This window comes from Oncorhynchus nerka, linkage group LG5, assembly GCF_034236695.1.
Source record: "Oncorhynchus nerka isolate Pitt River linkage group LG5, Oner_Uvic_2.0, whole genome shotgun sequence".
Lineage (NCBI taxonomy): Eukaryota > Metazoa > Chordata > Actinopteri > Salmoniformes > Salmonidae > Oncorhynchus > Oncorhynchus nerka.
Window position 1 is genome coordinate 53,228,249 of NC_088400.1, and position 14,588 is coordinate 53,242,836.

Below are 14,588 nucleotides of genomic sequence, written 5' to 3' on the forward strand. Positions count from 1 at the left end.
CACATGTCAGTACGTACACACAAAAAGTAGATCACTTGTGCCGTGAGGTGTTGCTTTATTTGTCTTTTGAAACCAGGTTTGCTGTTCACTCGCGCTGTTTGAGATGGGAGTTCCATGCGCTCATGGCTCTTTTTAAAAATCACATTGTGTTGGTCACATACACATGGTTAGCAGATGTTATTGGAAGTGTAGCGAAATGCTTGTGCTTCCAGTTCCAACAGTGCAGTAATATTTAACAAGTCATCTAACAATTTCACAACTACCAAGTATATAGATATGAGATGAGTAATGCAAGCTATGTAAACATTATTCAAGTGACTAGTGATCCATTTATTAAAGTGGCCAATGATTTCAAGTCTGTATGTAGGCAGCAGCCTCACTGTGATGGCTGTTTTTAACAGTCTCTGATGGCCTTGAGATAGAAGCTGTTTTTCCGTCTCTCGGTCCCTGCTTTGATGCACCTCTACTGACCTCGCCTTCTGGATGATAGCGGGGTGAACAGGCAGTGGCTCGGTGGCCTTCCTGTGACATCGGGTGCTGTAGGTGTCCTGGAGGGCAGGTAGTTTGCCCCCGGTAGAGCCCTGCAGTTATGAGCGGTGAAGTTGCCATACCAGGCGGTGATGCAGCCTGACAGGATGCTTTCGATTGTCTGTCTGTAAAAGTTTCTTAGACCTTCTGAGGTTGAAGAGGTGCTGTTGCGCTGCCTTCACCACACTGTCTGTGTGGGTGGACCATTTAAGTTTGTCTGTGATGTGTATGCCGAGGAACAAAACTTTCCTCCTGTCCCATGGATAGGGGGGTGCTCCCTCGGCTCTTTCCTGAAGTCCACAATCATCTCCTTTGTTTTGTTGACGTTGAGTGAGAGGTTATTTTCCTGACACCACACTCGGAGTGCCCTCACCTCCTCCCTATAGGCTGTATTGTCATTGTTGGTATTCAATCCTACTACTGTTGTGTTGTCTGCAAACTTGATGATTTGAATTGGAGGTGTGCATGGCCACGCAGTCATGGGTGAACAGGGAGTACAGGAGGAGGCTGAGCACGCAATGTTGCGGGTCCCCAGTGTTGAGGTGAAGTGAAGTGAAGATGTTGTTTCCTACCTTCACCACCTGGGGGTGACCTGTCAGGAAGTCCAGTTCCCAATTGCACAGGGCGGGGTTGAGAGCCAGGGCTTCAAGCTTAATGATGAGCTTGGAGGATACAATGGTGTTTGAAAGCTGAGCTGTTGTCAATGAACAGCATTCTTACAAATGTATTCCTCTTGTCCAGGTGGGATAGGGCAATATGCAGTGTGATGGCGATTGCATCGTCTGTGGACCTATTGGGGTGGTACCCAATTTGAAGTGGGTCAAGGGTGACAGGTAAGGTGGAGGTGATATGATCCTTGACTAGTCTCTCAAAGCACTTCATGATGACAGAAGTGAGGGCTACGGGGCGATAGTCATTTAGTTATCTATGCCGCCTTGGGTACAGGAACAATGGTGGCAATCTTAAAGCATGTGTGGACAACAGACTGGGATAGGGAGAGAGAGAATATATCTGTGAACTCCAGCCAGCTGGTCTGCGCATGCTCTGAGGACGCGGCCAGGGATGCCGTCTGGGCCGCAGCCTTGCGAGGGTTAACACGTTTAAATGTCTTTCTCACGTCGGCCACGGAGAAGGAGAGCCCACAGTCCTTGGTAGCGGGCCGTGTCGGTGGCGCTGTATTATCCTCAGTGGGCAGAGAAGGTGTTTTTAGCTTGTCTGGAAGCAAGATGTCGGTGTCTGTGACGTGATTGGTTTTCTTTTTGCAGTCCACAATTGTCTGTAGACCCTGCCACCTACGTCTCTTGTCTGAGCTGTTTAATTGCGACTCCACTTTGTCTCTATATACTGACATTTCGCTTGTTTGATTGCCTTGCGGAGGGAATAACTACACTGTTTGTATTCGTCCATATTCCCAGCCAACTTTCTATGGTTAAATGCGGTAGTTCGCGCTTTCAGTTTTGCGCGAATACTGCCATCTATATGTAGGCTATATGTAGGCTCTGTATAATACTGTATGTTTCCTTGAATTTGTTCTGGACCTGTGAGAAGAGTTGGAAGGCAAAACAGCGGCTTTGTCTCAATATCCCATGCCTTCAGCCTTAGTGTGCACATGCACACTCCCCATCATTGATCTAAATGCATTGCATTGGTGTAAGCATTGGCTGGAGGGAGTTTCCACCATTGTTAAATCCATGAGGAGAAGTGTGCAAGTGTATGGTTTAGGAGAAGGGTGGAGAATCGGGATGCAGACAGCATCTCCCTGTCACATTGCCCATTTTACAGCGAGCCAAGGGAGGAGGGTCGACGCACATCATTGAGCCAATAACCTCACTAGGGGTTTTCCTCAACCTTCAGCTACCTCAGTAGTTAGAAGACTGATGGCAGTGGTTGGGAACTGGGTCATTTCCAGTAGGGCACACCGTCACATAAAAAATAAACAAAAAGAGTTTTGAAAAAGGAAAGGAAATTGAGCGTTTCCTATTGGACATGTCCAAGTGGTCCCTCCCTCCCTGTTTCAATCTGTTTCCTTCAGTTTGGTGCCTAGTGATAATGAAAATTACCCAAGTGATCGGATGGAGAGAAAGAAATGAATAAAAGCGAGATGTCTGAGCAAGACCGTGCTGCTCTTAGTGTAAGTGATGTCATCCGGAAATGCGTGCTTGTAAACTCTTAGGTCATTTTCATCATTTTTCCTCAAGTCATTTGACCAGTTTCACACAGTCAACATCTGGAACACTTGGCTGTGTAGCAGTTTCACTTTGTAATGCTTTGCAGCTTTAATACCAGTGTTCATTATGTGGTGTTCATTAGGGAACACTGAACAAATCGCTTTTCAACAGAAAATGAGGGTTTCTTATTGAACAAGTTCAGGTAGTTCCTCCCTGTTTGTCTCTATTTTTTAAAACATTTAGTCCCTAATGAATGTGACCCTGGTATACCACTGTAGTCCAAACTTCAGGGGGAGTTATATTAGTCAACGTCTGAATGTTAAATGTTATGCAACAGCGTGCTGTCACAGGGCTTTGAATAAAGGTGGACCAGGCCAATAATGTAATTTGAAAAGGTTTCAACTGCTTTGGCTAGCCTACTGTAGATATTTCACTTCACCTTACGTCCCTCTCTCCAGAAAAGAGATGGTGACTCGTATCAAACCAACACTTGTAGCTTTAGTCACTCACACTGGAGGCACATGTGAGTGTTTTACCACTCACACACAGTCATCGTGCATGCATTCTTTTGTTTCTCTAACATGTGTGTGAGAACAACAGCTCATGTTAAGTGTGTGTGAGTGACTCACTCTCACGCACTCTCATTGACTAATACCCTGCCTTACCGAGTCCAACTCCCTGACTCACCCGCTGGGCTGACTGGGCTAATCTCTTGGCTGGGGCCTGGTTTGTTGTGTAGTGATCCTGATTACACACTGTCGTGCCAAATCAGTTGCCGAGCTTGTCATCCCTATTGGTTATATGGGGCATCAGAGGGCTACTCACAAGTCCAGGGTCAGCCAACATGAACCTGTTGTTGCAACAAGTGAAGTTTACAGAGCGTGAGAGAGTCAAGGCCCATATTCATTCATCTTCTAAGTAGGAGTGCTGCTCTTGGATCAATTTAGCCTTTTCTGTCATAATGGACCAGGAGGGCCTGATCCTAGCGCTCCTAGCGCTCCTAGTCTGAGGGGTCTTTCACACCAAATTGGTTTGGCGCAGATTTTCTGAACTCTGGTGCATTTACCCCCTTAGTTCAGTGTGAACACTATCCGCACTCAGGAGTGAACTAAACAACTCACGCTGTTTGATAAACTGACTTAAGATCAGCGCAACTTCACCCTAATCGAGTGATGGCCATGCATTTCTCTGGTTATGATGACTCGTGCTCTATGGTCACTTGCGATTTGCTCTTCTGAAAGACTTAACCTACTCGTCCTCTTAAGCCTCGTTCACAATACCCTTTACGTTTACACAACATGTGAAGTGTTATATCCAGCAACTTCGCACACCTGTTGAAGAGGAGTGGGACAACACTCCACAGGCCACAATCAACAGCCTGATCAACTCTATGTGAAGGAAATGTCGCGCTGCATTACCTTAAAAAAAAAAAAAGGATGAGTGACCAACTGATGCATATCTGTCTTCCCAGTCATATGAAATCCGTAGATTAGGGCCTAATTTATTTATTTAAATGGACTGATTTCCTTAACCTCTTACCTCTACCTGGGACGCTTGCGTCCCAACTAGAGCTCTGGAAATGCAAATGCGCTACGCTAAATGCTAATAGTATTAGTTAAAACTCAAAAGTTCATTAAAATACACATGCAGGGTATCAAATTAAAGCTACACTCGTTGTGAATCCAGGCAACAAGTCAGATTTTTAAAATGCTTTTCGGCGACAGCATGAGAAGCTATTATCTGATAGCATGCACCAATACACTACAACAGAAAAGCACAGCAGGGGACGTAAACAAAATAATTAGCATTTCGGCTTTACACAAACCGCACAATAAAATAGAAAACAGTCATTACCTTTCACCATCTTCTTTGTTGGCACTCCTAGATGTCCCATAAACACTATTGGGTCTTTATTTCGATTAAATCGGGCCATATAAAGCCAAGATATCGTTATATGTAGACTGTGTGATAAACGAAAAAACAGCGATTTCACAACGTAACGTCATTTTTTAAAATTCAAAAAGTAGACGATAAACTTTCACAAAACACTTCGAAATACGTTTGTAATGCTACTTTAGGTATTAGTAAACGTTAATAAGCGATAAAAATCATCCGTAGGCGATGTACATATCATTAGCTGTCGTCTTGGAAAAAAATTTCAGGAGAGAGCTCTTCCGGAATGATCTGGGCGGAGACCGGAGGTACGTCGTGCCCCTCTTTCGGTTCAACCAAGAATCAAAGAGGATTAAATTCACAAGATACTCGACTACATGGGGATGCTGTGGGAGTTGAATGCTCGGTCTTATCTAATTCGGCTCACTGTTAACAATTGCTGGAAGTGGCGCAAGGATATTTATTTCCATTTTCTGTGATCAGGTTTTCCTGCGCTTTCCGATGTAACGCACGTTATGTAATAGCCACAGTCGTGATTTAACCAGTTTTAAAAACGTCCGAGGGTTTCCTATACACACATTCTAACCATATGAACGTACTATATTCCTGGCATGAGTAGCAGGGCGCTGAAATGTTGCGCGATTTTTAACAAAATGTTCAAAAAAGTAGAGGGTAGGAGCAACTAGTTAACCAGGGCTGTTGCGCTTGATCATATTACCGCCACACCATATAGTCACGGTAATTAGGCTTCTCCAAGCTCTGATGCTGCTGATGGTCATTAGTAGTCTACCAAACTTGCTAACTGCCTGGTACTCCGCACTCTATTGTCTCTCTAATCACACTGACATCAATGCAAATGTATTCAAAAATCTAATCAAACACTTCATGAGAGCTCATGTTGCGCAACATTTCTATAGGCTATGCAATTGTGTGAGAAAACAGAGTGATGGCCTCTACTGAATGGAGGAGGAGGATCCCATCAGCTGTTTATAGGTTTACTATATTTATTTCTCAACTTCCCTAATATTAAGCACATTGCTTATATTTATAACAGGAGTATGGGGCGGCAGGGTAGCCTAGTGGTTAGAGTGTTGGACTAGTAACCGGAAGGTTGCAAGTTCAAACCCCCGAGCTGACAAGGTACAAATCTGTCGTTCTGCCCCTGAACAGGCAGTTAACCCACTGTTCCTAGGCCGTCATTGAAAATAAGAATTTGTTCTTAACTGACTTGCCTAGTTAAATAAAGGTAAAAAAACAAAAAAAAACAGGAGTATAGCCTGGCATGAAAAGGAATCACGGGAAAAGAGTCCTCCTTCCCCTATTTAAGTGCATAGGTGATATGCATTTTTCCCCCCACTCCCCCTGTTTCGAGACTGGACCCATATTATGTACCTTTCTAAATTAAAACAAACTTCACACACAATATTTAGTATATGCAAAGATGATATTAAATGAAGCATAGGCTAATAGCTCCCCATCAGACTATCACTTGTGAATGATGCCCAGCATAAGACAGACTTTTTCTAATCATAGTTGCACACCTCATGTAGTCTAGCCCATAGGCCTATATGATTTGTATCACGACTAAAGTGGCCAAAAAACTAATAAAAATGAAGCACATTGATCCACTTTACAAGGGGTTTAGAGCCTAACTGGCATACATAAGCAGCACGTGAGTTTCAAGTTTGGGGAAGATAATGTTCACCATAAAAATGCACCTTTTTTATAATACATTACATGCTTAATTGTATAGGATAGTAGATTGACATAGGCTAGTGCTTTTGCTGTTCGTTATGCCTACTCATCTTGTTGGCTGACGAAATGTAAATGTGGACAGTCCTTCCAATACCTTCAATATGCACCTCGGAATTGGATAATATTGGCAGGCGCAGTTGCGCAGTTGTGTGTCGGTCTTCACTTGCGATTGGGTCTTTCTCACAGACAACGTGATGGAGAGCGCGCAGCACTCAGGGAGTAGGGTACAACAAAAGCATATATGTTTCTTAAGGTGCATTACGGCCACAAAGGAGATACCGCCGGGAAATTCGAGGCATTATCAATTTCTTGTCAAATTGTGAATGAGAGACTGATGAAGTGTGTACAGGCCTGCGCATAAAACGAAGCAGAGCTCATGCCTTTTATGCAAGTTTTTTCAAATCATCATTAGTTTCATCATGCAGCCTTAAAATGTATTAAAGTCAATAATAATTGTAGAACTAAGTTACATTAACTCTAAATTGAGCATATAAGAGTACCTATTTCTTTGTTAACCGCTCAACACAGAATAGCCGCATGTGCGCACTCCCTCAAATTGTTTGGAGAAAATATGTATATTTTATTCAGCTTTGTTCAATTGTATTCTTCATATGATACAATAATGCCACTGAATTCTAAGCTAATCTTGTCTGCTAAATGAACTAGTGTAGCCCACAGCCATTTATCATAGCCACATCAGGACCTAACATAAGAACAACTCAGAGTATGCTATTCTGTTCTTCTGAAATAGTCAATATTCTTCATATGGAGGAGGTCACCGGTTTGGACGTGTCACATGCACACATGTTTTTGCCTCCTACTGCTTTCGTGGTGGGTAATGTCCATTACTGTACACGCTCCCAATTTCTCTCTCACTTTCCTCTATGTAACAATACAAGTTTTTATTATCCTCTGACATCACCTCTGCATAGTGCCCTCTTTCCCGCTTCCTGCTCAGACAGGAAATGTGGGATTGTGCCAGAGCAGGAAGTATGGGTGGGAGAAGGAAACACCTGTATCCCAGGGAGATTTGAATATACGGTACAGGAAGTGGTGTTTCCCCTACATTTTGTTTTTTAGGTGGAGCGCAGAAGCCTACACCAACATCAACACTTGTCTGAATGGAAATCAACAGAGACCAGATGTTCAGCCTTAGTGGCTGTAGGGGATAAATACTGGTTTTGTGAGATGTTTTTCAACCCTATCCCAAGTAGAGGACTTGATTCTCTAACCTTGGCTTTGGCTCTTGAAACTCAACTCCTGCACTGAGAATACACCTAGTGTAAGAGATTGACGATTAAGGTCCTGCTCTTTTGGATCCAGGGAGAAATGTCCACTCCCTACGCACACATCCTCCCTCTCTAGCACCTGGGATAATGATGTCACACTTGTTTACTTCCTGTGTGCTGAGAGAGAAGCGGCAGCCGCTTTGGGCGTCACTGCTGCTACTGCAGCGCATACAGCTGTTCAAACCTACATGTCACCTCCAATACAATGTCAGTGTTGACAGACACGCATAATTGCTGGGCAGATATCACACAGAGAAGGCTTGATCACTCACTGTAAGTCAAGCTGAGTGATAGTATCAAAAACAGACGCTAACACGGTGTGGGTGTGAGAGGTGTTTTCATGTCTGTGTGTGTATCAGACACACACGCACCATGAAAGAACACACCCCCTGTGTTTTGAGTGGGAGCCACATGCTTCGTGTGGACAGTCCGTCTGCACAGTTGTTCTACAAAGGGACAGCTGAGGCCAGCTGGGATAGCGAAGGCTAGAGTGTGTGTACTCCCCCGAGGCAAACAAACACCCACCATGTGGCCCTGTTCACCACACGAGTCAGCTAATTTTCACACCAGCCTAATGGTCCATCTATGTGATTCATTTGAATCATGTTGAACATAAGGTTTAACATATGAGTCAGTATTAAAAACAAAAATGTATACAGTACCAGTAAAAAGTTTGGACACCTACTAATTCAAGGGTTTTTCTGTATTTGACTATTTTCTACATTGTAGAATAATAGTGGAGTCATCAAAACTATGAAATAACACTTATGGAATCATGTAGTAAACAAATCAAAATATATTTTATATTGGAGGTTCTTCAAAGTAGCCACCCTTTGCCTTGATGACAGCTTTTGACAATCTTTGCATTCTCTCAACCAGCTTCACCTGGAATGATTTTCCAACAGTCTTGAAGGATTTCCCACATGCTGAGCACTTGTTGGCTGCATTTCCTTTACTCTGTAGTCCAACTCATCCCAAACCATCTCAATTGGGTTGAGGTCGGATGATTGTGGAGGCCAGGTCAACTCATGCAGCACTCTGTTACTCTCCTTCTTAGTCAAATAGCCCTTACACAGCCTGGAGGTGTGTTTTGGGTCATTGTCCTGTTGAAAAACAAATGGTATTCCCGCTAAGTGCAATCCAGATGGGATGGTGTATCTCTGCAGAATGCTGTGGTAGCCATGCTGGTTAAGTGTGCCTTGAATTCAAAATAAATCACTGACGGTGTCACCAGCAAAGCACCCCCACACCACCTCCATGCTTCACCGTGGGAACCACACATGCGGAGACAATCCGTTCTCAAATACAGCGGTTTGAAAAATCTCAAATTTGGACTAATCAGACCAAAGGACAGATTTCCACCGGTTTAATTTCCATTCCTTGTTTCTTAGGCCAAGCAAATCTCTTCTTCTTATTGGTGTCCTTTAGTAGTGCTTTCTTTCCTGATTCAAACAGTCTCCTCTGAACAGATGCTGTTGATGTGTCTGAGGTGCAGTTATTTTCATGATCTTACTCTGGGTCTTCCTTTCCTGTGGCGGTCCTCATGAGAGCCACTTTCATCATAGCGCTGGATGGTTTTTGCGACTGCACTTAAAGAAACTTTCAAACTTCTTGAAGTTTTCCAGATTGACTGACCTTCATGTCTTCGTAATGGACTGTCATTTTTTCTCTGGTTATTTGCCATAATATGGACTTGGTCTTTTACCAAATAGGGTTGTCTTCTGTATACCACCCCTACCTTGTCACAGCACATCTGATTGGCTCAAACGCATTGAGAAGGAAAGAAATTCCACAAATGAACTTTTAACAAGGCACAACTGTTCATTGAAATGCCTTCTAGGTGACTATCTCATGAAGCTGGTTGAAAGAATGCCAAAAGTGTGCAAAGATATCATCATGGCAAAGGTTGGCTACTTTGAAGAATCTCAATATAAAACACTTTTTTGGTTACTACATGATTCCATGTGTGTTATTTCATAGTTTTGATGTATTCACTATGATTCTACAATGTAGAAATAAAGAACAGAGAGGAAGACCGTGGGGAAAGATAGAGGTTGTGTCAAAGGGCATTAGGCCAAATTCAAACCTATCCCAACACTGTAGACGTGTGCTAGATGTTGACCAGCCAGGCCATGAGTCAGCATTTAAAAAACATTTTTTTACGCGAGCCTAATCTTCCATCTATATGATTCATTTGAATCATGTTTAACATATGGGTCGGCATTCTTTTTGGACATGAGACACATTCGTCTGAATCAGCATACAGGACAAGCCTGGTGATTAGTGAATCATAATGTGTGTCAGGGTTTTGATTAGCATTGTAGTTTTTGTTATGTGACTCAATGTGAATATCTGCCCGTGGAAGTGCGTTGCTCCTCATTTAAATGTGTGTGTGTTTGTCACAAGCTACCCTGCCACAGTGCATGTGTTAGTTTCTAAGCTTGATGCATTTGCTCAACCCAGTGTACCGTTCTATGAGCGCTCCACACCCAGGCTTGCTCTGAAGCTAATCCCTGTGGCGGTAAGATTGATCCCTCTCGCTATGCGTGTGTGTGTGTGTGTACAGCGACGCAGTCCATGTGATTTTTCTACAGCGCTATGAGAACAAGCATCATCGATCCACAGTTTCCTTTTTTCACTCAGTAATGGCCCTTGCTGAGCTGAATTTCAGCCACCCTTTCTGTCTCCACTTTAAAACAAAAATAGATGGTGAATCAAATCTGCTTCATATTCTTTCTTCTCTTCTCTCCAGGACATAAAAGCTTGGTCCTGACTGTTGCGTTGGCTTCATTTGACTTTTTTGACCTGAGTGGGACAAAGGGAGAGAGACACCAGAGGTAAGATGCACTTTTAACGCCTTCCTTTAGCTTGATGTTTAGTCAGTTGCCAGCCACCGCCACATAGCTAGGTGGTCGTGGATGTTAGTTGATGACATGGCAAGACGACACAAACCAATCTGCAACTACCAGGCTAGCCAATACCTTGGCTCCTCTTGCAATTCTTTCGATACTTTCTGACCCCTGTTGTTATTGTATAATAATATGGACATTTTAGAAGATGGAACCCACAACCCTGGTGATGCCAGCACCATGCTCTAGCTCAGTGAGCCATTGGAACCAGTCATGGACACTTTATCATTGCTGTACCAAGACTCTGACAGAATCTCCACAGTGAGAGGTTCTTTGCGCATAGAAATATAATTACTAGAATGGCCTATCCCATTCAGGTCAATGTTCTGTTATTCTATTCCAATGCTTTTGCTCCATGCGTGGGGATTTTATTTTTCTGTAAGTTGAAGAGCAGACTCAGGAAAGATAGAGGCCAGACAGGGGAGGGAGTTGGGAGAGAGGGGCTGCGTTTCATCCCATGAATTATGTTCCCTCCCTTCTGCCCTCCATACACTCCCCTTCACAGATCTAATAGGACTGTATATTTGAAAGCAATATGGTGGAAACTGGGTGGAGTCGTTTTCTCATTTTATTTATTGAACCTTTATTTAATTAGGCAAGTCAGTTAAGAACAAATTCTTATTTACATTGACGTCCTAACCCGGCCAAACCCGGACGATGCTGGGCCAATTGTGCGCCGCTCTATGGGACTCTCAATCACAGCCGGATGTGATACAGCCTAGTTTCAAACCAGGGACTGTAGTGACACCTCTTGCACTGAGATTCAGAGCCTTAGACCGCTGCGCGACTTGGGAGCCACGAAGGGGAGTGAACGAGTGCAGAAAGGAGGGAACATCTTCCTGGAATGAAACACTGCCAGGGGGGCCCAGACGAGGGGAGCCTCCCTGAGCTAGCCTCGTAAATAAGGTCCCAAATGAAAAATGAGTTAAGGCGAGGATCTTGTCTTTGGGCCTGGGATAATTCCAGTCAGGCTAAAGTGGAACCATGTGAAGGGGTGGACTCAAATGATGTTTGCTTGTGGCCCAAATGTCACCCCATTCCCTACATAGTGCACTACTTTAGTCCTGGTAGTGAACTATGTAGGGAATAGGGTGCTATTTGGGATGTAGTCTCTGTGGCTGCCTGAGGGGTGTAATGAACAAGTTTTCTCCCCCGCACTGGCCTGTTCCCGGAGAGTGGAGAAGTAGCGTTGAAGTAAATTGTCACGCGTGCTTTGAGAGTTTGCGTCCTGCACCGTCTTGTCCCCTCCACCGCCACTGTGGAGAACTTGCTCTCTCGTGTTTCCTGGCTGTCACGCTGTCTGCCCGCATAGTGGTGTGTGTGTCTCCCAATTCTGGTTCTCTAGGGGGGACCCAGAGGGGTGCACATTTTTTTTGTTCTAGCCCCGCACTAACACACCCAACTAATCATTGAGCCTTTGATAAGTCAAATCAGGTGTCCTAGTTCGAGATCGGCCGATTATGATTTTTCGATGCCGATTATTGGAGGATCAAAAAAGCCGATACCGATTAATCGGCCAAATAATGTTATTATAAAAAATAAAAAAAACTTATATATTTTTTTGTAATAATTAAAATTAAAACATTAATTCAGTATTGTTGTAACTTAATACAATACATCAATAAAATCATTTTAAATAAATAAATAATCAAATAAATAATGAAACATGTTCAATTTGGTTTAAATAATGCAAAAACAAAGTGTTGGAGAAGTAAAAGTGCAATATGTGCCATGTAAGAAAGCTAACGTTTAGGTTCCTTGCTCAAAACATGAGAACATATGAAAGTTGGTGGTTCCTTTTAACATGAGACTTCAATATTCCAAGGTAAGAGGTTTTAGGTTGTAGTTAATATAGTATTTATAGGACTATTTCCCTCTACCATTTGTATTTCATATACCTTTGACTATTGGATGTTCTTATAGGCACTATAGTATTGCCAGTGTAACAGTAGCTTCTGTCCCTCTCTTTGCCCCTACCTGGGCTCGAACACATCGACAACCGCTACACTCGAAGCCAATTGCTCCACAAAAGCCGCGGCCCTTGCAGAGCAAGGGGAAAAACTACGTTTGAAACGCTATTACCGCACACCCAGCTAACCAGCTAGCCATTTCACATCGGTTATACCAGCCATTAGGCTGATAGGCTTGAAGTCATAAACAGCGCTGTGCTTGCGAAGAAATGCTGGCAAAACGCACGAAAGTGCTGTTTGAATGAATGATTACGAGCCTGCTGCTGCTCAGTCAGACTGCTCTATCAAATCAGACTTAATTATAACATAATAACACGCAGAAATACGAGCCTTTGGTCATTAATATGGTCGAACCAGAAACTATCATTTTGAAAACAAAGCGTTATTTATTTTAGTGAAATACGGAACCGTTCGGTATTTTATCTAACGGGTAGCATCCCTAAGTCTAAATATTATTGTTCCATTGCACAACCATCAATGTTATGTCATAATTACGTAAAACTCTGGCAAATTAGTTTGCAATGAGCCAGGCGGCCCAAACTGTTGCATATACGCTGACTCTGCGTGCAATGAACGCAAGAGAAATGACACAATTTCACCTGGTTAATATTGCCTGCTAACCTGGATTAGTAGTTATAACTAGTGATTGATAGATTTTTTTACAAGATAAGTTTAATGCTAGCTAGCAACTTACCTTGGCTTCTACTGCATTCGTGTAACATGCAGTCTCCTTGTGGAGTGCAATGGTTAGAGCGTTGAACTAGGTAACTGTAAGGTTGAAAGATTGGATCCCCCGAGCTGACTAGGTGAAAATCTGTCGTTCTGCCCCCGAACAAGGCAGTTAACCCACCGTTCCTAGGTAGTCATTGAAAAAAAGAATCTGTTCTTCACTGACTTGCCTAGTTAACTAAAGGTATAAAAAAAAAGATTCCCTTTGCGGTAGCCTACTTAAGCTTTGTGGAGCCAGTTTGCGGTCTGTGTCGATGCGATCATTTGTATTTGTTATTATGTTTTCAAAATGATTTTACTTTTAATGTTGATTAGGAACTGTGTCTAAAACGCCAATACTTGTGAAGCTGGCCATGTTGATTGGCCCTGTTTGGGAGGTGACAAACGTTCCTCTACTATAGAGACTAAACTTGGGGGCATGTGCTTAGAAAAACATTATCGATAATTATCTCCATTCTCTCCACTGTACATGTAATGGAATAAACATACAGACAACCTGTGCTAATTCCACAAAACATATTTATTTCATATGTTCTGTACTTATCAGTATGAGTCTTTTTATTTATGTTTTGTAAATACCTTTTCAGAAGACTGAACTGAAACAGGTGTGATCCGTAATGTTTGTCTAATCACATGTGCTCATTGGGGGGGGGATAGTGGTGTCAAGCCTACACTCTACCTGGAGAGACACAACCAGCTTTCTGACTAGGAGCTGTCCATTGGCCACCTCCAAGGCAAGCTAAGGGCCTCCTGGGTGGTGCAGTGGTTAAGGGCGCTGTACTGCTGCGCCACCAGAGACTCTGGGTTTGCGCCCAGGCTCTGTCGTAATCGGCCGCGACCGGGAGGTCCGTGGGGCGACGCACAATTTGGCCTAGCGTCGTCCGGGTTAGGGAGGGCTTGGCCGGTAGGGAAATCCTTGTCTCATCGCGCACCAGCGACTCCTGTGGCGTGCCGGCGCTAACCATGGTTGCCCGGTGCATGGTGTTTCCTCCGACACATTGGTGCGGCTGGCTTCCGGGTTGGATGGCGCTGTGTTAAGAAGCAGTGCGGTTGGGTTGTGTATCGGAGGACGCATGACTTTCAACCTTCGTCTCTCCCGAGCCCGTACGGGAGTTGTAGCGATGAGACAAGATAGTAGCTACTAAACAATTGGATACCACGAAATTGGGGAGAAAAAGGGCTAAAATTCAACAACAAAAAGCCAAGGCAAGCTGGATCTGAAGACGTTCTCTGCAGATGTCAGAAATGTATTTTCGTCTGCAGTAGACTACATATTGCCGACATTTCCATTTGGAGATGTGCTCCTCCAGCATGCAGTGGTCGCTGACGTTGCCAACAGGCAGGCTG

General features: G+C 43.6%; 1 protein-coding gene across 5 annotated transcripts in view; it reads left to right on the forward strand.

The window, feature by feature from the left end:
• The window catches only part of LOC115129623 (ras-associated and pleckstrin homology domains-containing protein 1-like), a 78,032-nt gene that overhangs the window by 17,633 nt on the left and 45,811 nt on the right, over nt 1-14,588 (forward strand). For 4 of the 5 annotated variants that reach the window (XM_065018730.1, XM_065018732.1, XM_029660194.2 and 1 more), the window contains exon 2: nt 10,386-10,470. The exons of the other annotated variant lie outside the window; for it this stretch is intronic. The gene's annotated coding sequence lies outside the window, so the exon portion shown is untranslated. The remainder of the gene's footprint in view (nt 1-10,385; nt 10,471-14,588) is intronic. 5 annotated transcript variants of the gene reach the window in all.